This window comes from Caretta caretta, chromosome 10, assembly GCF_965140235.1.
Source record: "Caretta caretta isolate rCarCar2 chromosome 10, rCarCar1.hap1, whole genome shotgun sequence".
Classification (NCBI taxonomy): Eukaryota; Metazoa; Chordata; order Testudines; family Cheloniidae; genus Caretta; species Caretta caretta.
The window spans coordinates 11,676,680-11,698,755 of NC_134215.1; the positions used below are offsets into that span (position 1 = coordinate 11,676,680).

Here is a 22,076-nt window from a genome sequence, read left to right on the forward strand (position 1 = left end):
GGTCCCGGGCATGGAGATGTGTTGTTCTGTTTGAGTGAGGAGGGCGGTGGTGATGGGCTTGGGGAGGTGCAACTAAAAGGTGCAATTTGAAACATGTTTAGTTAAACCAGTGCAAACTCCAGTGTGGACATTTTTAATTTGATTTAAATCTAGCGCACAGCTGTTTCACTTAGTTCTGCTGACAAATTGACAGGCACAAGCTCACCCGATAGAATCGATTTGAAACCCAGCTTTCTGTCCCCCCACAATGGTTTTGTGTCGATTTAAGTGCATCTTCGGTGTGTGCACATGGCCCAGGGGCGTCCATAATTCTGCCAATGCAGAGTGTGTTTTGATTTTGTGTTACGAGGACATTTTGGCAACTGTGTGATGTATGCACTTGGAATGTCACCGATCTCCTAGAAGTTCCATCTTCACTGCAGTGACCCAAAGATTAGCAGCCGCAACTCGGATACTTTAGCCCTGCGTCAAGGAAGAGAGATGTCAGGGCTCCAGCCTTAACCTCACTGATAATGTACAAGAAGACACCATGACCTTCATTCAGGTTTCCTTAGCAAAATTAAGCCATGGTCCTTATACAATGGTTGGCAGTAACACAGAGTAACCCCAAGGCCCTAGCAGGGAAGGGACAGTAATTCACTGTCACCATTCAGCTTTCCTTATACACTATGTTAACCCAAATCTGGCTGGAAGTTCTGAACCTGACCAACTGCCCCAGGCGCTCAATCAGGAATTTCACATTGCTTCTGCAACGGGCTGCATAAAACACCACGGAGTACCTATCGGCTCGTCCGCCCTAGGTCTGTGCATAGCACCCTGTCACTATAGTCCCTTTGGAGCACCTGAAACAATTCCCTCCATCCTCCAACCTTTCACATACTTGCACTCCTGGGGCAAATCCAGGCCCCATTGAAGTCAATAGAAATTTGGCCCATTTTGAAGTCCATGGGGCCTGGTCTTTAGGGAAAAGAAGGTGCTGACAGGGTGTGGGCTCGTTTAACACAGGCTGCCTTTGCCAGGAATGGAGTCCATAGCTGCTGCTGGGGTAGGGGTAGGCCTGTTACCCAAATTGAAAGAAGTGAAGCACCCGCATCTGCTCAGCTCTTTGCCACTGTTTTTCCCCTCCCTGAGTTTGCTGTTTTCTTATTCCGCTGGAATCAGCCCCTCAGTGTGATTGGTGGATCTGGCAGTTTCAGCTTTTAATAGGTCCTCAATCATTCCTGGCTTCCCTTCCCTGACAAAAGCACTCCCTCCCTTGGCCATAAAACATCACATAAAGCATTTCCCCTCATAGCCTGGCCGGAGAGAACTGGAACAAACCAATGGAAATTTCATCCTGCAGGCAGTTTTCTTTAACCCTGAGTGTGCCACATTCCCCAAGCGTGTCCACCTAATAAGGATTCTTTGCACTTATAGAGCCCCTTTATTGGACATCGCAGAGCACTTTATCGCCATTTTACAGATGTGGAAACTGAGGCACAAGCAAGGTAAGGACCTTGCCCAAGGTCAGTGGCAGTGAGGACAATGGCAAGGTCTCCTGACCCCCATTGCCACCTACTCTATTCACCAGAATACACTAGTATCCATGGAGGTAACCGTGGGCCACGGGGCTGCCCTGCTGCTGGCCAGCTGTAATAACAAGTGACACTAGTGCAAGGGGCAAGTGGGGAGGGGGATTGGTCTGGAAGGATGGTGGCTCACATGCGTGTCCTCAAGGATAGTAGACTTGAGAATAGCGTGAAATTAGGGGCAAAGTATCCTCACAGGTCTGTCAGGGATGCAGGAGATTCTGGAATTGCTTACTCCCCAATCCATGCTGCGTGACTGAAAGCCATTCAACCCTTCCTGAGACGATTACAGGGGGCAGTGCTACCCATTTCACATGTGGGCATACTGAGGCTCAGAGAGGTCATGTGGCTGAGTGAGTCCGTGGCAGAGCCAGGACCACAGCTCAGGCTCTGCACTCATTCCTCCAGGCCAGACTGCTACCAGGGAAGTTAAGTTAAGGGAAAACAAAGCCAATGTCCCTTAGAGCCAAACCTCCCCCTGTGCCAGCTGTGGGGGGAGGAAGCGAATAATTTCACAAGGAGCCGAGTTGGCCAATACAGCCCTGCCTGGAACTCCCAACCCAACACATGCATGGGGAGGAAGCTCTCATACCTCCTCTCCCCAGCTCCCAGATTATCTCGGCTGCACAGTCAATTGACCATACAGGAAGGTGAAAGTCAAGAATCATTTTGAATATCCCCCCGCCCCCAACTCAGCCTGCTTCTTGTTCTACACCCAAACCTTGTGAAGCCATCACTCAGAGACAGCAGCTCCCCCCCAGGAAACCAGAGACAGGCACAGAGGTTTGGTTACTCCACATCTCCTGGCTGCACTACAAACAAGGAAATGAGCTGTAATTTTCCAGCCATACTACTGCCACTCCTGAGTGCGAGATCTATGCCAGCGGGCACTTTGCACTCCTCCAACCACACACAGGGCTGTATAGCCTGCAGGACAGGCAAAGCCATCTTCACCTGGAAAGATCTGCAGTGCAGACATAGGGAAAGTAGATCTGTATAGCAGGAGCATTTTCAGGAGACCAATTCAACATGGTGTTTGGAGTGGGAGAGGCACCCCTGCCCATTACTGAAACCTTATTGGCTATCTTGGATGAAACTCTTGCAGAGGTGAAGAGAGACCTGTACTCTTGGAGGGCTTTGGAGTCCCAATTTCCAATATAATTAGTGGGAGCTGGGTGCCCCGGTTCTCTGGGTGGCTTTGAAAAGCTCCATCCTTTTGCTTTTCTAATGACATGCACAAAGTCACCCATACTATTACAAACAACTGTTAGGAGGGAGAATCCTTGCAACCTCCTACAAGGGCTTTAGCCCCCCCTCCCCCTCCCCCCTTAAAATTCAAGCTCTGGTGTAGGGACTTTGTCCATCGCTGGACATTTGTATGTTAATAGAACCCTTGCCAGAGCACCTGTCTAAAGAGAAATGTACCTCTCCAAATTCTAATCCAAATGATAAATAACATCCATTGTGTCTGGGTGTAATCTGGCCCCGAGTCATTCCTGGGGAAGAATCTTTGGCTTCACAAGGATCAGTGGAATCTGATAACCATCATCCCGCAGGACAATAGGCTTACTGCTTCTTCACGGGCAAGTACCAACTCTCACATCCCCAAGCAGAGAACTGAAAACTGATGCATGTAGCAGGTAACAGGACTACTCATAGGAGTTGGTTCTTTGTCACAAGGGGAACCAAGAAGGGCACTTAAGTGAAGGAGTTTGCAATGGTGGATTTCTAACTGGCCCTAAGGCAAAGAAGCCCCTTGAGTTGGCAAGGGCAGATACTATAAAGGCCGCACTTGGCATTGGACACAGCTGCATTCTTTTACTTCTTCTTTTATGTTTTGGTTGAGTCCTGCAAAGCTCAGGGATTGAGGCACAAAAACTCACAACACAGGAAGCGGTGGTGCCAATTCAGATATTTCTTAGAGGGGGCAAATTCCAGTCCCCGCACTCCCAGCAGGGACCCCCTTGCAGTCCCCACTAATTCCCCTCCATATGCACCCCAGGTCTACCTTGGCCATAGAGTCTCCCCTCTCTCTTACCCACACACTGCATGAGCTGGTACCTTCAGACATAGAGTTCTTGACGTACAGGAACAGACTCCCTGTGCACCAGGTTCCAACACCATTTGGCCCGGGCGCGCCTCCAGCTGGACGGAGGAGCAGTCAGGCCAAACTTGACTGGTATTGCAACCCTATGTGCCACTTGCTGAAATCTTACAGAGGAGTAGCCATATTAGTCTGTATCAGCAAAAACAACGAGGAGTCCTTTTGGCACCTTAGAAACTAACAAATTTATTTGGGCATAAGCTTTCGTGGGCTATAACCCACTTCATCAGATGCATGGAGTGCATGCGTGTAAACTCTCTTGCTTGAATATTCAGAGAAGGTGAATCAGATCCAAGAAGATGGGTGCTGAGAAGATAGGATTGCCAGCACTCCAGGATTGGCCAGGAGTCTCCAGGAATTAAAGATTATGTCATGTGATGAACTCTCCAGGAATTTGTCCAACCAAAGTTGGCAACCCTATGAGAAGACCCTAAATGCACGCACACGTGCACACTAAGAGGTACAGGCACCTGCCTAGGGGACTGAGATGCACTACACATTACAACCGAACAACGTCCTCGACAGACCATCTTGCTTACGGCTAAATGTCAATTCAGAGAAATACACAAAGACATAGCTCAGACAGAACAGGGAGCTCAGCAGAGAACAATCAGACAGGCACAGGCAAGTGACAGCCAACAGGCAGACTAGAGGAAATCGTAAGGGGAGTGGGGGCGGCTCTGGCTTGCTTGGTTTCTGACAGGTTTCAGAGTAACAGCCGTGTTAGTCTGTATCCGCAAAAAGAAAAGGAGTACTTGTGGCACCTTAGAGACTAACCAATTTATTTGAGCATAAGCTTTCGTGAGCTACAGCTCACTTCATCGGTTTCTGAGACAATTCTGCCCTCTGCTGGTCCACATCATTGATGGTGGAGAGCAAAGATGCAGAACTTTCCTCTGGGCACATTTCCTGCAGTAACTCTGCCCGATTCAGTGCTTTGGGTCTAGCTTGTTTGCCACGAGGAGATGCTGTGATGGATGGTGGTACACAGAATGCTCATAAATTCAGAGGCCAGAAAAGGACCACTGTGATCATCTTGTCTGACCTCCCGCTTAACACAGGCCATAGAACTTTCCCTAAATGATTCCTGCTTGAAGGACAGTTTCCTCTCGCAGTGTGTGGGGATGGGCAGCTGCTTCTGTCATTCTGTCTCTGAAGAGCTGGACCACAACTCAGGTGAGTTTTCAAGAGCAGAGGGGTGTGCATTTGTGCCTGGTGAAGCAAGAGATACTGGGTGTCTTCCTAGAGTATACTACTGGAAGCAGTCAGCCAGCCCTGCAGGTTAACGTGAGCGTTTTAAAGGAAAAGAGAGAGACTTGGAACATTTTCACAATTCAGGTTTGCACAGCACTTTGAAAGTGCACAGTATCATTGGGCTGGATTCTGCTGTCCTTGCTCAGCCCAAACTTTCCCCTGAAGTCATGATATATTATTTTCACTGGGTAAATGAAACACAGGAGAGGAACACTGCCTACTAAGAGCTGCCATGAAATTATTTCATGCTCCTGGGGTTTATATAACCCCCCTTCTATTCTCCCTCTTGACACCATTAGGGCTACTGTGAATTTATCACGTCTTTATATAACTTTTCTCCTACTTCTCTCTCCAACACAGCCCCACATTCTCACCCTCACTCCCAACTTCACCAGCTCAAACATAATAGTAAGTGGTACCAGGGTACACGGCATTAATCTATTCCAGTCTTTCTGCCTCTTGTATCCTGGAGAGATTGTGCTCATTGGTGTTTCCAAGAGACCTGTCAACTTCATATCTGAATTCACATTGCAATGAGGCACTTTTCATTTGAGATCTCCAACGGTCTTTACAGCTGAGGAGACGGAAGCAACAAGAGGTTAAGTTACTTTGCTGAAGATCAGCACATGAGCCAATGGCAGAGCTAGGAACAGAACCCCAGGCTTTTACTTCCTTAATCATGTGTCTTGGCTGCTGAAAAACAGCCACCTTCGTAATTCTTTTTCTTCTCAGAAAAGGAAGATGAGTGTGATTCCAATACACTAATACCAATGTGGGGTTTATTAGTCATAAACTGCCAGTTAAACTGCACAGGAAGATGACTCAAGTTTCCTCTCACTTCATTTTTTTTTTTTACTTAGCATGTTACAAGATTTCTCTGTATTTACAGGGAACATCTCCCAGAAGAGGATGAGAAATGTTATTCAGGGGAACAGAACCTTTAAAAGCCAACAGGCTGCCAGTTAATCCATTGATTGCTAGCATTTTCCATATTGCCAGCCGAACAAGAGCAGAGGATAACAGACAATATACGTCTGTATATTTCAGAGGGGCTACTTGCAACGTTCCTGATAAGATCTGCTTCATGGTGATAAGGAAACTATGTTACCGTTAGGAAGACTGCCTCCTTATCTGTCTCTCTCAAAGCAACCATTACAGATGACTGAGTTAAAGTTGCTAGGGGGCTCTCATCCCAAGGCTGAACTCTGCGGACTCACCTAGTAAAACCCACATGTGCTGACTTGTTCTCAATTCTTAGCCAAGGGTAAAGTGAAGGTTCCTGCTTTTTTGTTCTTTGTGCTGCTGAAAAAAAATAATTAAAAAGAATCACCTCACGGTGACTTTGTGGGTGAAAGGTTACACACGGAAAAGTCAAAGTTACCCGCCGCAACTCTATTCAGGCCCCTGGCCTGGCGTTTTCTAGTTATATATAGTAAGGAATACAAGTTGGTGTAATGGAGTTACAGTTACCAGGGGAACCATAACAGCTGTGTGTGTAAAAATTCCACACCAATCGTTTGCATCAAAACAGTTTCTTGCATTTAAAACAACAGGAGTGAATGACGAGCAACCGAAACGAATGCACTGCAAGCCTGACCCTACAAGAAGCTGATTTGCCTACAGTCACCCCGAGCTAGGAGCACTGAAGTCAGGATACAGATTTTACTAGCCATGTTTTAATCACTGAGACATGCTTAAGAACATAAGAATGGCCACACTTGGTCAGACCAAAGGTCCATCTAGCCCAGTGTCCTGTCTCCCAACAGTGGTCAGTTCCAGGTGCTTCAGAGGGAATGAACAGAACAGGGCAATTTGGAGTGATCCATCCCCTGTTGGCCAGTACCAGCTTCTGGCAGTCAAAGGTTTAGTGGTACCCTTAGCATGGGGATGTGTCCCTGACCATCTTGGCTAATAGCCATAGATGGATCTATCCTCTGTGAACTTAATTATTTTTTGAACCCAGTTATAGTTCTGGCCTTTACAACATCCCCTGGCAACAAGTTCCACAGGTTGACTGTGCGTTGTGTGAAGAAGATTGTCCTGTTTATTTAAAACCTGCTGCCCAGTAATTTCACTGGGTAACCCCTGGTTCTTGTGTTGTGTGAAGACCCTGGTTCTTGAGTTATGGGAGGTGCAGGGTCTCTTCATTTTGCACTGAAATCGTAAGTGTCCTAGCTGCAAAAAAGCAGCCAAATATTTGTTTAAAGTATGAATGAAGCCCCCATTTTCCTCTCCATACTCCCTCCCCCACCCCAAACTGACTGTTGCTGATCTTCCTGGGGAAAATACTTCCTATGGGTTTAGCCTATCCAAGAAAAAATTCAGCCTGAGGGTTAATCTTTGTGGATACGTCTAAAAAAAGGCTTAGGAGGACAATGCTGCCAGCTCTGACCTCAGCACAATGCAGTCAAACTGCTGGGGCTGTACCAGTGAGCTGCAGAAGTTTATTTTGAGTGTCAGAAAGGCTGCCCCCAATCCAAAACTCTCTGGGTTCCCCCCTTTTCTAGGGCTCTGCTTGTGGGCTTAGGACTGAGCCCAGAGAGAGAGAAATAAAGAAGCCAAGTCACTAAATGAGATCCTGGGCAGCATCAAGCAGTCAGTATTGTAACGATAGAGACCGATTCCAGCTTTGTCAAAAGAAATCCCTGCAAGAAATACCTGGAGCTCAGTAAAAAGAAAGGGAGTACTTGTGTCACCTTAGAGACTAACGAATTTACTAGAGCATAAGCTTTTGTGAGCTACAGCTCACTTCAACGGATGGCAATTTACCGGCAATATCCTGGACAAACCTCATTGAATTAAGTTGAAGTATTTTGGGGTCCATTGTATTAAAAATGCAATTGTTTGTGTGCTATAGCAAGACTGTATGCTACTTCACTGGGAAGCAGGGTGGGGGGGGGGTTATGCTAATGAACTTTCTCCACTGATCAGCTCTTTGAAGCTTCGCCCTGGGGAGTGGGCCCATTGTCTGGCTGATTACCTATTCAACATCTCTTCAAAGGTTCAGACTGGATTCTCTAGAGACTAGCAAACAAAGAAAGGATGTTGGGATAAAGATCCTGGCGGGGAATTGACGCAGGGCTTTTGTTCTTATGCAGCCAGGCCCTCTGGTCCACAGAGGGCCCCAATCCTTAGGGAAGGGTTGGAAGGACTTTGGCCTACGAAGGCCCCTTAAGACTGTGTTCTCATTTTGAGCAAAAAGTGTGATGAACTTGAAACCACAGGGGAAATCCCTGTGGGGAGGGGGGACATTTTGAAGGGCTGCTCCTGCCAAAGCCCTTGCTGGAGAGGGTGATCTCTAGTAAGCTTATTCGCATGTAGATTCTTTTATTGTTTTTCATATGTTTTCTCTGTAGCACTTTTACCTTAAGAATAAAATAGGATTGCTTGGAAAGAGCTGTGCGGTAACTTATAACTGGGGCAATTATCCTATGTACCCTCTCTGAGGGAACAAGCGAAACAGGCCCGCTTAGGCAGACTGTCTTTTGCTGGGAATTACACAGTGATGGCAGGGACCTGTTCAGCCTGGAAATACCCGGGTCAGAAGGGAGAGAGACACAGGCCTCCACCCAAAAGAGGTGATGGCTGGGAAGCGGGAAGCCGAAAGCTAGTGGTGCCCTTAAGGACATAAGACGGGCCATACTTTGTCAGACGAATGGTTCATCTAGCCTAGTATCCGATCTTCTGATGTTGGGCCTCTGAGGGGAAATAAAGGTGCATTTGCCTACAGCTGTGACACTCAGTGCTTAAAAAACAAGCGAATGTCCATTTGTTCCTCCAGGCAGAGGACAACAACATCAGACAATCAACACTATTTTAACCAAACTGGATCAATAGAGAAATTACATTTGGCAACTGCTCTGTTGCCAAATGGAAATTCCCTCCCAGTCCCTGTCCTTCCAGAAGTCTTAAGTCTTTAAATATATCTCTTGTAGAGAGACGCCAACACTTTCAGCATCTACAGCTGAAAAAAATTGGAGATGAACATCCCAGCTCAGAGGCAAACTTTGCAGCTGGGCTATATTGCTATAAGCTGAACTAAAACCCTGTATATAAAAAAAGGCAAACTTTCTGAAAGTTCAGAATTGTAGGCAAACTTAATGGCCCTTCCCCAAGAGGGAAAAAAACAAACCCCTATGTAATAAATAGAAACTGGGACACCATTTAGGAACTGATGGAATTCATATTCACACTTGCTGAGGACTGAAGTTCCGCCTCATCTTCATATAAATTCACTCTTTCAGATACTGAAGTCCTGTCTACACTAGAAACTGCTGCGCTGGAGGGAACGCAGTTCAAAGTGGTCAGCAATGGTTAGGTGGTGCGATATGGAGAGGCCTAAACTGTATGCTAAGATACATGTCTAATCCATGATGCATCCCTGCTGAGTGCAAGGCTGCAGTATGGATCAGCAACCTGGCCGGGTTCCATCTCATTAATGCTGCAAGGTGTTTTACTGTGTAACAACCTAGGCCCCTATGACTGTAGTTTCTACAGCAGAGGGAGAGCCTAAATGTGCAGACAGTGTAAAATGACTACCGAGGAGAGAGCGACACTCTGATCTGGAGGTATCAGTGGAGTAACACCAGGGATGATATTGGCCCACTGTATAATGTATTCTTTGTCCAGCTGCACGCGACAGTGACGGCTATTACAACTTGCATGAAGTTGGGAGAGTCCAAAAAAAGGGTGCAAGAAGAGAAAGCCGTGTCTTTGGGAGTCTTATGGAGAAGAGGAGAGACTGAGGTCTGACTCCAGTATGATTTCAGCTTCAGCATTCTGAGGCACGGACTGGCTACAATCTCTATAAAACTAGGACTCGCAGCAATACCTAAGTCCCTGAAAGAAAAACCTTATCGTGGGCTCTGCAGCCACCTATGGACGTGTTTGGTTTAATATTTGGCTGCTAACACTGGCTCTGTTTCAATCAGGAAAAACACAGCCAGGCGGTGAGGCCACAGCTGGAGAAATGTCCACACCCCTTATAAATACAGCTCTGATTCTCCCACGCCCATTGCAATAACAGCCTGCAGCTTACGGTTACAGAATCTGAACATTTCCAGGACGTGAGTATTTTTATATACAAGGGGACTCATTTGGAGAGGACACGGAGAAAGTGAAACTCCCTTAGTAGAGAAGTAGAACGGAAGTCCTCATTTGTCAGTGCATTGCAATATACTAATGGCAACCCTAGATCTGACGCCCCTCTGCTTACAGTGAAGTTATTTTGGGTGAGGGAGTGAATGGCTTTGAAGTCCAGGTGAAATTCACTCCTGCACAGAAGCAAAACCAAGGCTTGCATATGACCTAGGCACTTTGTTGTGTGATTCACAGGCCTAAATTGTGTTTGCCTTTTGCACAGGCATGAATTTCACCCTTTTCCAAGTTCCACTGTATCTGGTCAGCCATTTCTGACATGCTTGTTACTGTGGGATCCGAGCACTCTGTTACCCTGTGTGTGCGCGCACGTGCGCCCGGGCACCAGGCAAAAATACATATAAAGATGGTGAATCTCAAACCACAACAAAGAGCATTATGCTAGTGAAAAAGCAAGGCACACTGGTCTAGGATTAATTAAACCGGTCAATGTTTACGTAGGAAACCGTAATCTGGGATATCCCTGGGGAACACAAACCTGGATCTGTTATTTGTATTATGTATTATCAAGATGGAGGTCCCATTGTGGTAGGCACGGTACAAACACATAGGTGATGCCTACACCCTTTGACAGGTTTCAGAGGAACAGCCGTGTTAGTCTGTATTCGCAAAAAGAAAAGGAGTACTTGTGGCACCTTAGAGACTAACCAATTTATTTAAGCATGAGCTTTCGTGAGCTACAGCTCACTTCATCAGATGTTTACCGTGGAAACTGCAGCAGACTTTATATACACACAGAGAATATGAAACAATACCTCCTCCCACCCCACAGTCCTGCTGGTAATAGCTTATCTAAAGTGATCAACAGGTGGGCCATTTCCAGCACAAATCCAGGTTTTCTCACCCTCCACCCCCCCACACAAATTCACTCTCCTGCTGGTGCTAGCCCATCCAAAGTGACAACTCTTTACATAATCAAGTCGGGCTATTTCCTGCATAGATCAAGGTTTTCTCACATCCCCCCCACCCCCATACACACACAAACTCACTCTCCTGCTGGTAATAGCTCATCTAAACTGACCACTCTCCAAGTTTAAATCCAAGTTAAACCAGAACATCTGGGGGGGGGGGTAGGAAAAAACAAGAGGAAACAGGCTACCTTGCATAATGACTTAGCCACTCCCAGTCTCTATTTAAGCCTAAATTAATAGTATCCAATTTGCAAATGAATTCCAATTCAGCAGTTTCTCGCTGGAGTCTGGATTTGAAGTTTTTTTGTTTTAAGATAGCGACCTTCATGTCTGTGATTGCGTGACCAGAGAGATTGAAGTGCTCTCCGACTGGTTTATGAATGTTATAATTCTTGACATCTGATTTGTGTCCATTTATTCTTTTACGTAGAGACTGTCCAGTTTGACCAATGTACATGGCAGAGGGGCATTGCTGGCACATGATGGCATATATCACATTGGTGGATGTGCAGGTGAACGAGCCTCTGATAGCGTGGCTGATGTTATTAGGCCCTGTGATGGTGTCCCCTGAATAGATATGTGGGCACAATTGGCAACGGGCTTTGTTGTAAGGATAAGTTCCTGGGTTAGTGGTTCTGTTGTGTGGTATGTGGTTGTTGGTGAGTATTTGCTTCAGGTTGCGGGGCTGTCTGTAGGCAAGGACTGGCCTGTCTCCCAAGACTTGTGAGAGTGTTGGGTCATCCTTTAGGATAGGTTGTAGATCCTTAATAATGCGTTGGAGGGGTTTTAGTTGGGGGCTGAAGGTGACCGCTAGTGGCGTTCTGTTATTTTCTTTGTTAGGCCTGTCCTGTAGTAGGTAACTTCTCTGTGTGTATATAAAGTCTGCTGCAGTTTCCACGGTAAACATCTGATGAAGTGAGCTGTAGCTCACGAAAGCTCATGCTCAAATAAATTGGTTAGTCTCTAAGGTGCCACAAGTACTCCTTTTCTTTTTACACCCTTTGAGTTAACTGAGTGCTAATTAACTCAAGGGAGCTAAAGCCTTTGTAAAAGTTAGTCAGGCACTTCCAAAACGTTTGTTCCAGGCTACAGATGTTTGAGGTTTACACTAGAGATCAGCCTACCCCAAAGAAAAACAGACCAGACAGAAAGATTGTGTGACATACCCAAGGTTACGCAGCAGGTCAGTGGCACAGCATACAACCAACCCCAGCTTTCCAGTGCCCTTGCTCTGATCAACCACTGTGCTGAACCACCTTAAAGTAAGCTACTTTTAAGAAAGCGTCTGGGGAGCACACAGCTCACTAGAAGGCGGCCTGATTTTTTCTTTTAATATTTCTCTGTGCCATTTTCATTCCTATCGAAGGTACTGGATTAAACAACAGGCTCAGCCCTTCAAGCCCAGCCCCTGCTTGGATTTGGAACTTGCAGAGAAGTTTCAGAATTGGCCTAGGACCTCACAGCAATTCCTAGACCAGCAGACCAGTGCCACAAACACTGAGCTTATTGCAGGTCGGGCTGGAGAACCTAGGCTTCTGATTCAAACCTTCCGATTCAAACGTGGGTGAGAAACGCCCTCAACGGCTGGCAGAGTAAATTGCGTTTTGCAGAACTGCTCTTCACTTCCAAAGTCTGGAAATCCAGCCACCTCTGCTAAAGCAATCACCATGTCAACGGCTGGCTGCCCCTGTGATCCCAGCACCAATTCCTCAGCTTTTGTGCAGTATGTTTCGACAAACTCCAACCCCGGTCAAATTAATTATTTAATATCTATGCTATTTCCTTATCGTCTGCCCTTGGCTCCCTGCTCTTAAAAAGTACAAGCCTTGATGCTATTCATGATTCCATGTGCTTTCTTGAAATTCCCTCTTGCTCATCTAAGGTCTGGTCTACACTTATGTCGGTAAAACGACGATCCTCAGGGGTGTGGAAAATCCACACTCCTAAACAACACTGTTATATCAACCTAACCCTGAGTGTAGACAGCGCTATGTCTATGGGAGGGCATCTCCCACCATCATAGCTACCACCTCTCAGGGACACTGATAGGAGAAGCTCTGCTGTTGGCCTAGGTAGCATCCTCACTAAGCCTTACAGCCACGCAAGCTGCCTCACTGCAGCGCTGGGTAAGTGTTTATCATCGAGCTGTAACCCCATTTTTAACAGCCCTCTTGATTTTCCTCCTCCCCACCCTCCTGCCTTTTATACTTTGCAAACCCACAACCCCAGCCCTGCTCCACTCGCTGCTGAATGCTCTGTTGGCCGCTGGCCGGCTTTTGACACATTGGTTTTATTGGCTCTTCTCTATCCCCAGAGCCCCTCCCATTTTTCCACAGAGAACTGTCCAGGATCCAAACAAAACAAGACTGTTTTCCAACCTCCTTTTCTTCCATCCATTTTGAATTCCTGCCACCCGGGGAAATAAACACGGACACTGGAGCGTCTTTGCAGCTCTCCGAAGCTGTTGCGTTCTCTCTCTGCGTGGCAAGTAAAAGGACAAGTCAAGACACTGAACTGCGACCACTTTTTCTTGCAAACATTTAAGTCTGACTTGTGGTGAAAAGACATTAGATGCCGACACGTTTTGGCACCAGGATTCTGCCTAGATCTGATTATTTTAGTGACAAGGGTCTGTAATAAAATATGGAAATGTTAAAGACGAAAAGCAATGGCCCCTTAAAGTGATGAGTAATGTCTGTAGCAGGCTTAGTCCCTCTGCCTTACCCTGCAGCACTGGGGAACAGGCAGAGCTATGCAGCATTTCCCTGCCTTTCCCAAAGGCTGGGAGAGGGACTGGTTACCATGATGGAGCTTGGAAACTCATCTGTGCTATTTAAACATCTGGGGTAGCTTGGAAGCCATCCCAGATGTGGAGTGCTAAATAAAACTCTGACCCACACACATTTCCCAGTCTGACTCTTCTCCGTGGGACAGTACGAGCCCTTGAGATCTTTGTGGGGCAGGCCCTTCTGTATCCGAGAGCCAGTATGTTAGACTCTCATGTGAACAGCCTTCCAAGCTCGCTTTTTGGTAAAGCAAGTCTGACCTGAGTGGTGGTGGTCCACTTTACATCAGACCAACCATGTTTCACTATCCCAACAAAAAGAAGGGGGCGGAATAATATATAAACCCCACACTGCTACCTCACCTTCCAGGCAAAGAGCTCTATAGACTAATGAATCCCATCCTACAACCCCCCATGAGGCAGGCATTAACTTGCCCCTTTTTATAGATGGGGAAACAGCACCGCACGGTTGAGTGCCTTGCTCAAGGGCATACAGCACGGGAACAGCAGAGCTGGGCATATGAACAAGCCCTTCTAAGTCCCTGTCCTGTGCTTTCACTGCTAATCCCTTGTCCTTCTCAGACAGCTCTGTCCAGCGGGGTGCCAAGCTCTCAAATTCCCACAGAGCTCAAGAACTCGGGCCAGGGGCACGACAACACCTGGATGATGGGGCACAGGGGGCATTTAGGACTCAGCGCTGTGAGGATTTCACAGTGACCATCAGTGAGGCAGGAAGAGTGTGTCTACACTGCACCTGGGAATGAGCTTCCCAGCCTGGGTCCACAGGCTCACGCTAGTGTGCTAAAAAGAGCTGGGTAGACAGCGCTTCGACATGCTGGCTCTGGCGCTGAAGCCCAGCCCCACAAGCCGGAGTTCCAGCTGGAGCCGGAACGTCTACACGGCAGTTTCTAACACACTAGCGTGAGCCCATGAACCCAGGGTGGGAGGCTTGTTCCCAGATGCAGTGTACACGTACCCCTTGGGACCTACTGCTCAGCAAACCAGATGTCCACATTAGGACTTTCTGGGCCTGTACACAGCTGTGTTTGCACCAGCAGAGCACTGAAATATTGCTGTCGCACTCTGCCCACTAAGCCGGGGTTCAGCTCCCTGCTCTCAGACGCAAAGCTCCCCCTATGCATCAACAAGGCAGATGGCTGGTGAGAGCCTGTACACACTGGAATGAACAGGACCAGAGTTGGATGGGGGAACAGTAGAGCTCTTGACTACCCAGTCACATATCCACCCTCCCCATGAAATTCTATTAGACTCTTACACAGAGATGAAACCAACAGGGTTCGACAGAAATTACTCTATGAAACCCAGAGATCTGAATAGCAACCTCCTTTCTCTAGGCTTTTTGGATCCATCCTGCAGAATTCTGTAGCAGGGGTGCGGTTCTCTCCTCAGGCTGACTGCACGGCCCAAACAAGCCGCCAGAAAGACTGCCATTCTCTGGTAATTGCTACAGCAGCTTTCCCGAGGGAATTCCACAGCCTCAGCACACCAACCTGTCCCACACACCACTCACTGCTCCCCACCAGGACTGTTATTCACAAGAGAATGAATCGTGACGCTGAGGCAACGGAAAACAGGATTTATCCTGTGGAAAAGGCCAGCCGCACAAAGCCAGTTTCTCCTCTGCCGACTGTGTTGGCACCCTCCTCCTGGGTCTTTGGCACACTCATAGGCCTTAGTGGCAGGGCATCACCTTGGGCAGACAGCACTGATCCCATGCTCCTTTGAGTTTAGCGGTATCTGCATTGGGGAGAACTGTGTTCTCTGGGCATTGGGGAGCCAGGCCTTCATAGTGCTGCTGAGTTTTAAACTATGTAGGTTTTATTTAGGATGGAAACATTCAACTCCATTGCTAATGGAAATGCCATGTTTTCAAAGGAGACCTGACTCTGCCAGAATCTCGTGAGAGCCTCAGTGGAATTCTCTCCCACGCAACCAGAATGGCTTTCCACGTGGAGAATTCTCTCTCTTGTGGCTTTTTAAAGGCCAGGGCACCAGATCTAACATTTCCGTCACAGCAAAAAAATCACACACCAGTCTTGATACTTGCATGATCCTGCTGCTGTGCATGTCCCACTTACATTTACTACATCACAGAATAAGGAAAGGAACCTGCTGCAAAAGCAAAGACGAAGCAGAAAAGAGCCCCCTTCTCCTCGCGAAAGGATTAACCAAAGGGTCCTGTTAGAACTGGCACTTCCCTTTGCCCTTTGAAGGGTTTCCAGAGTAAATCTAGTGTGAGCAGATCCTTAAGCAGAGGCTGCAGAGCTGGTGTGACATCAGGTCATTATAACAAGCATTGTAACAAAGGAGGTACCTCACCTAAGCTGCTTGAAGGTACGCTGACGGAGCACTTGGGAAGTTTGTACTTGTCAGGAAGGAACCAACACTGAGTAGGTATGGGGGCTGGGGGGCCTTCAGCTCCTACAAAGATAAAGATGACAAGGGGCCCAATTCTCAGCTACATCCTGCAGGGATGGGAGGCAGAAGGTGGGGGGTTAACACAGCTTTAAACCACAGTTGCATTCCCATATTTGGAGCTTTAATTTACGCTTTGCTTCCCACTGCTCCTGGGAAACACGGACTAGCCATAGTGCAGTGTACTCTGAGCCAGCCCTGTACTGGGGGCAGAAGGCAGGGAGCCTTCAGGCCAACCCGGTACCGCTCCCTGCACAGGAGGTAGTTTCCACTCACTCTGAGGCTCCTACATGCTGCCAGAAGAGCGTAAAAGGGCCTTAGTGTAATGAAGAATTAGACCCCCAATTTCTAACAACATCTTTGTATTGACACTATAGTGACAATGGCCGTCTGGTACAGACATGGTGGAGTGGGAGCTGAGGGCAGCTCTGTGCACAAATTTCCTACCCACTGAGATAACAGATTCTTCCTCACACTTCACAGGTGCCTGGGCTGGAAGACACCCTCCTAACCCTTTCATCCTTGAAGGCCAGCTTCAAAACCCAGCATTATCTTTGCAGATGCATGCACAGGGCTGGCCCAGACTCTGGCAGGCTCTTATTGCCCTGTAAGGCTTTATGTTACTAGTAACATCTGGTAACAGCAGTTTTCCCAAATAAAACTCCCTTGAACACTTCATCCTTAGTTCAAGGCAGAGCTGTGTTTTCTTTGGTAGTTTAATTAGCTTCAGGCTTCTCACTCTGACAGGATGGGGAGGGGCTGCACTACCCATTCTAGAGCAGGGACTCAAAGCGCAAGCTGGAATGATCGGAGCCTTGTTCAAGCAGCCAAGTGTCACTGAAAGACGACGTGGGAGATGTACCCATTCAGGGACCCACACTCAGGGGAAAGCGAAGCTGTGGATAACTCTCCATGGGAAACAGGACTGAGAGTGGCACGTTTATTCTGCATGGGCCATCACAGCCATCACCTGGCACTGGCTTTCTATCCCTGCCGTACTAGCCCCCACTGTGACCCAAAGCCGAGAGGTTCTGCAGGCCACATCCACTGTCCTGAACCATGCCTTCCCCTTCCAATTATCTGCTATCAGACTGCAGCATCTCTTTACAAACCCACCAACTTAGCTGTAGCTCCCAACATGGTCTCCCACAAAGAAATCCCTCTTCTGACTGTGCCCAATCCCATCAAGCTGTTCTGATGACAAACCTTGCGCCCCCATCATGGGAACTGCATCCTTCATCTACACATTGACTTAATTCTCTTTGTGGTTAAATTAAAAGTGCGCCGCTCACCCTTTGGTCTGTCAGATACACATGATCCTCCCCTGTCCTCACCCACCCAGGACTCTCCATTCGTTTTTATCCTCAGTGGAGAGTTTCCTAGGGAAAATAATGTGGACAAGCCTTTTAGGCTAGTCACATGATCACTTTCCAGTCACTGCACTCAAGCACCTCACCATCATCTTGTACCTCAGCAGCATGAGATACCGACGGGACACGAGACGTCTCTGCTAACGGCGGAAAAGGTTCTGCTTAGGCTGGAAGAAACTCCCCCTTCCTCCCTCCCCACATTCTTCCCCATCCCTTCAGTACTGGCATTCACCCCTTGTGGATGCTCATTCTGAACCTCACCATTAGGAATTCAAAGGCACTTGTCACAACCTTGTGTTCCGCAGTCTCATGTTTGTTGGCAGATCTACCCCACGTTTGTCCTTTGCTATCAGGATGGCTACTCTGCCCTCCTCCCCCTAACTAAACAGCAGGGCAATCTGAAATGGTTAAAGCAGCTGCCAACTGAGATACAGACATAAAACACACATTAAGCCCTTAGCGGGTCATAGTATAGTCAGGAGTTATACGGACACAGCCCATGTGAGGCAAATGCCTCTGTAACTTTAAAAACGTGGGTCTAGCTCTGCCATCCTCACCTAGACCTTCCGATGTTTTCAATGGGAGTACTAGGTGGGTAAGGACTGCAGGATCAGACTACGTCCATTACGCTTCAGCAGGGCACGGTACATCACAGAGCGTGCAATTGTGCTTACAAAACGGTTGCATGGAACACATCAGCTGAGACGCTAAAGTGACACCATGTATGGTCTCAGTTACACAGGTCTTGGAATTCTTCAGTCAGACTGCTCCTTACAAAATCCCTGTATGTTCATGCATCTACTCACATGCTCAGTCCGGTTAGAAATGCAGCGCAGCTTAGGGCAGGTGATCAAGCATGGACAAACCTTACTTTAGACACTGAGGGCATCTGACAAAGCCAGCTTTACTCAGACATTTGAATGGGGTGGCTTGGAGGCACCCAATATCCCCCAGGAAATTAGTACTGTCTCATTACTTATCTATCTCAGGCATTGCAGTGGGCCAAGGCTGTAGTCCCTCTGTGGGTTACAGTATCAGTACAAAAAGAAAAGGAGGACTTGTGGCACCTTAGAGACTAACCAATTTATTTGAGCATGAGCTTTCGCAGGTACTCAAAAAGATTTCTTCCCCTACCAATCAGTCCTTTTCCATTTGCCCGGCATTGCTTCCTTGGGTTTCTAATGGAGCTGACATTAACATGCCTGGTTGTACCCGCCCCCCCAGTTTACATCATCAGAACAGTCCACGAAGGACTGTCACCCCAAGGTTAAACCCACATCCACACTCACAAAGCAGGAGGGCCCATATCTCGGCTCTGGGTCTGTCACCCCAAGGTTCTTGGCACTGTCCGTATAATCTCTGGCTTTTTAACCACAAATTTAACCAGCAGCCGAGGGGGAGAGGCAAAACAGCAGCAATGAACAGATGTTATTAAAGTGGAGGCCATTTTATGGAAGGTCAAATTTCAAGCTTTATTGCTCTACCCTGTAAGGTCCTGAGCACCCTAAGCTCCCATTGGTACCAGTGGTGCCGACAGTGCTCAGCACCTCACAGGCCTGTGGCTATGTCTACACTACAAGCTGGGGGGTGATTCCCAGCTCACCAGATATAATCACGCTAGCTCACATTGAGCTAGCGTGCTAAGAAGAGTCGTGTGGCCACGGTGGCACAGGCTAGCTGTGCCTGAACCCCATGAGTACATTCTCAGCAAGGCTAGCTGTGCCACTGCTCCCCACCCTACCACAACTATACTCCTGTTTTGAGCGCGCTAGCTCGAGGTCTAGCATGTCTCCCATCATATCGTCTCCTCCATAAACTTATCGAGTTTAATCTTAAAGCCAGATAGGTCTTTTGCCCCTTGGAAGGCTATTCCAAAACTTCACTCCTCTGATGGTTAGAAACCTTCGTCTAATTTCAAGTCTAAACTTCCCAGTGGCCAGTTTATATCCATTTGTTCTTGTGTCCACATTGGTACTGAGCTTAAATAATTCCTCTCCCTCTCCGGTATTTATCCCTCGGATATATTTATAGAGAGCAATCCTATCTCCCCTCAGCCTTCTTTTGGTTAGGCTAAACAAGCCAAGCTCCTTGAGTCTCCTTTCATAAGACAGGTTTTCGATTCCTCGGATCATCCTAGTAGCCCTTCTCTGTACCTGTTCCAGTTCCAGTTTGAATTCATCCTTCTTAAACATGGGAGACCAGAACTGCACACAGTACTCCAGGTGAGGTCTCACCTGTCCCTTGTATAACAGTACTAAAACCTCCTGATCTCGACTGGAAATACCTCGCCTGATGCATCCCAAGACCGCATTAGCATGGTAAATAGGCCCAATGGCCTGTGATGGGATGTTAGATGGGGTGGGATCTGAGTTACTACAGAGAATTCTTTCCCGGGTATCTGGCTGGTGAATCTTACCCATATGCTCAGGGTTCAGCTGATCGCCATATTTGGGGTCGGGAAGGAATTTTCCTCCAGGGCAGATTGGAAGAGGCCCTGGAGGATTTTCGCCTTCCTCTGTAGCATGGGGCACAGGTCTCTTGCTGGAGGATTCTCTGCTCCTTGAAGTCTTTAAACTATGGTTTAAGGACCTCAATAGCTCAGACATAGGTGAGAGGTTTACTGCAGGAGTGGGTGGGTGAGATTCTGTGGCCTGCGTTGTGCAGGAGGTCAGACTAGATGATCATAATGGTCCCTTCTGACCTTAATAGCTATGAATCTATGTCTATGAGAGATGGGAATCACACTTCCTGCGCCAAGTGTAGACACCCCCCTCAGTCCCAACTGTGACAGTCATCCTGCTACTTGGTTATTCCGACTACAAGGAGTTTTCACGCAGTAGAATGGAATTAACTATAGCCACATCCTAGACTTATGGAGCGGGAATTCTTTCTCCAGCAGTCACAGCAGAAAATAAACAGCCCAGGGGTAACGAGGCAAAGGGGTCTCCATGCCACCCTTGTGTCTTCCTGATTCTGGGCTGCTGATGAGGCCCCCCCTGCATAAACTGGAGAGCCACACGCTGCTCTCATTTGCAGTAGCATTCCAAGCGTTGCTCCATAACTTGGAGCAGCACAGAATCTCCTTAGCGCTCCACACTATGGAGACTCCCCTGGCATCCTCCCCGCCCCCCCCCCCCCAGGGAGGGGTGGAGAGGCAGCATGGGGATGACTCAGCACCAAGGATAATCTCCCCTGGCCAGCTGTGCCTCCAGAATGGGCCACAGAGGCTCTGGTGAAATACCACTTGGCTCTGAGAGGGTGGAGTAGTTTTCCATTCAAGTTTCGCTGAACATCAGCAATGTGGGGTTTGCAACTGTTTCAGGAGCTCCCTGCCAATTGCAAAACCAGCCCACTGCCATCGAACATGACACCGCACTAACGAAAACAGTCTCAACAGCAACCGCCTATCAACCCATTTCTACTCGGTCTGTATCAAGCAACGTGCCTCTGGTGATCTTAACTGAGACCCCAGTGGACCTTTGCCCACATGCTACTGTGTGGGGGAAGTAGGAGGAAATGCGTACAGCACATGTGCTAAGGGATGGTCACATAAACACCACCCTATACTGGAAACCTACTGACCACTATACTTACCTAGATGCCTCCAGCTTTCACCCAGATCACAGCACACGATCCATTGTCTACAGCCAAGCTCTACGATACAACCGCATTTGCTCCAAACTCTCAGACAGAGACAAACACCTTCAGAATCTCTACCAAGCGTTCTTAAAACTGCAATAACCACCTGGTGAAGTGAAGTAACAGATTGACAGAGCCAGAAGAGTACCCAGAAGTCACCTACTACAAGACAGGCCCAACAAAGAAAGTAACAGAACGCCACTAGCCGTCACCTTCAGCCCCCAACTAAAACCTCTCCAACGCATCATCAAGAATCTACAATCTATCCTGAAGGACGATCCCTCACTCTCACAGACCTTGGGAGACAGGCCAGTCCTCGCTTACAGACAGCCCCCAACCTGAAGCAAATACTCACCAGCAACTACACACCACACAACAAAAACACTAACCCAGGAACCTATCGTTGCAACAAAGCCCGTTGCCAACTGTGTCCACATACCTATTCAGGGGACACCATCATAAGGCCTAATCACATCAGCCACGCCATCAGAGGCTCGTTCACCTGCACATCTACCAATGTGATATATGCCATCATGTGCCAGCAATGCCCTTCTGCCATGTATATTAGCCAAACCAGACAGTCTCTATGCAAAAGAATAAATGGACACAAATCTGACATCAGGAATCATAACATTCAAAAACCAGTAGGAGAACACTTCAATCTCTCTGGTCACTCAATAACAGACCTAAAAGTGGCAATTCTTCAACAAAAAAACTTCAAAAACAGACTCCAACATGAAGCTGCAGAATTGGAATTAATTTGCAAACTGGATACCATCAAATTAGGCCTGAATAGAGACTGGGAGTGGTTGGGTCATTACAAAACCTAAACTTAATTTCCCCAATACTAAT

The 22,076-nt window shown here is 47.6% G+C and overlaps 1 long non-coding RNA gene across 1 annotated transcript; it reads right to left on the reverse strand.

Annotated features, from left to right (window-relative positions):
* Nucleotides 1–165: 165 nt before the first annotated feature.
* LOC142073321 (uncharacterized) lies at nt 166–17,749 on the reverse strand. The gene is made up of 3 exons (XR_012670130.1): nt 16,120–17,749; nt 13,373–13,471; nt 166–462 (listed from the first exon to the last, which is right to left on the reverse strand). It is a non-coding gene; the product is annotated as an uncharacterized LOC142073321 (long non-coding RNA).
* Nucleotides 17,750–22,076: the final 4,327 nt, after the last annotated feature.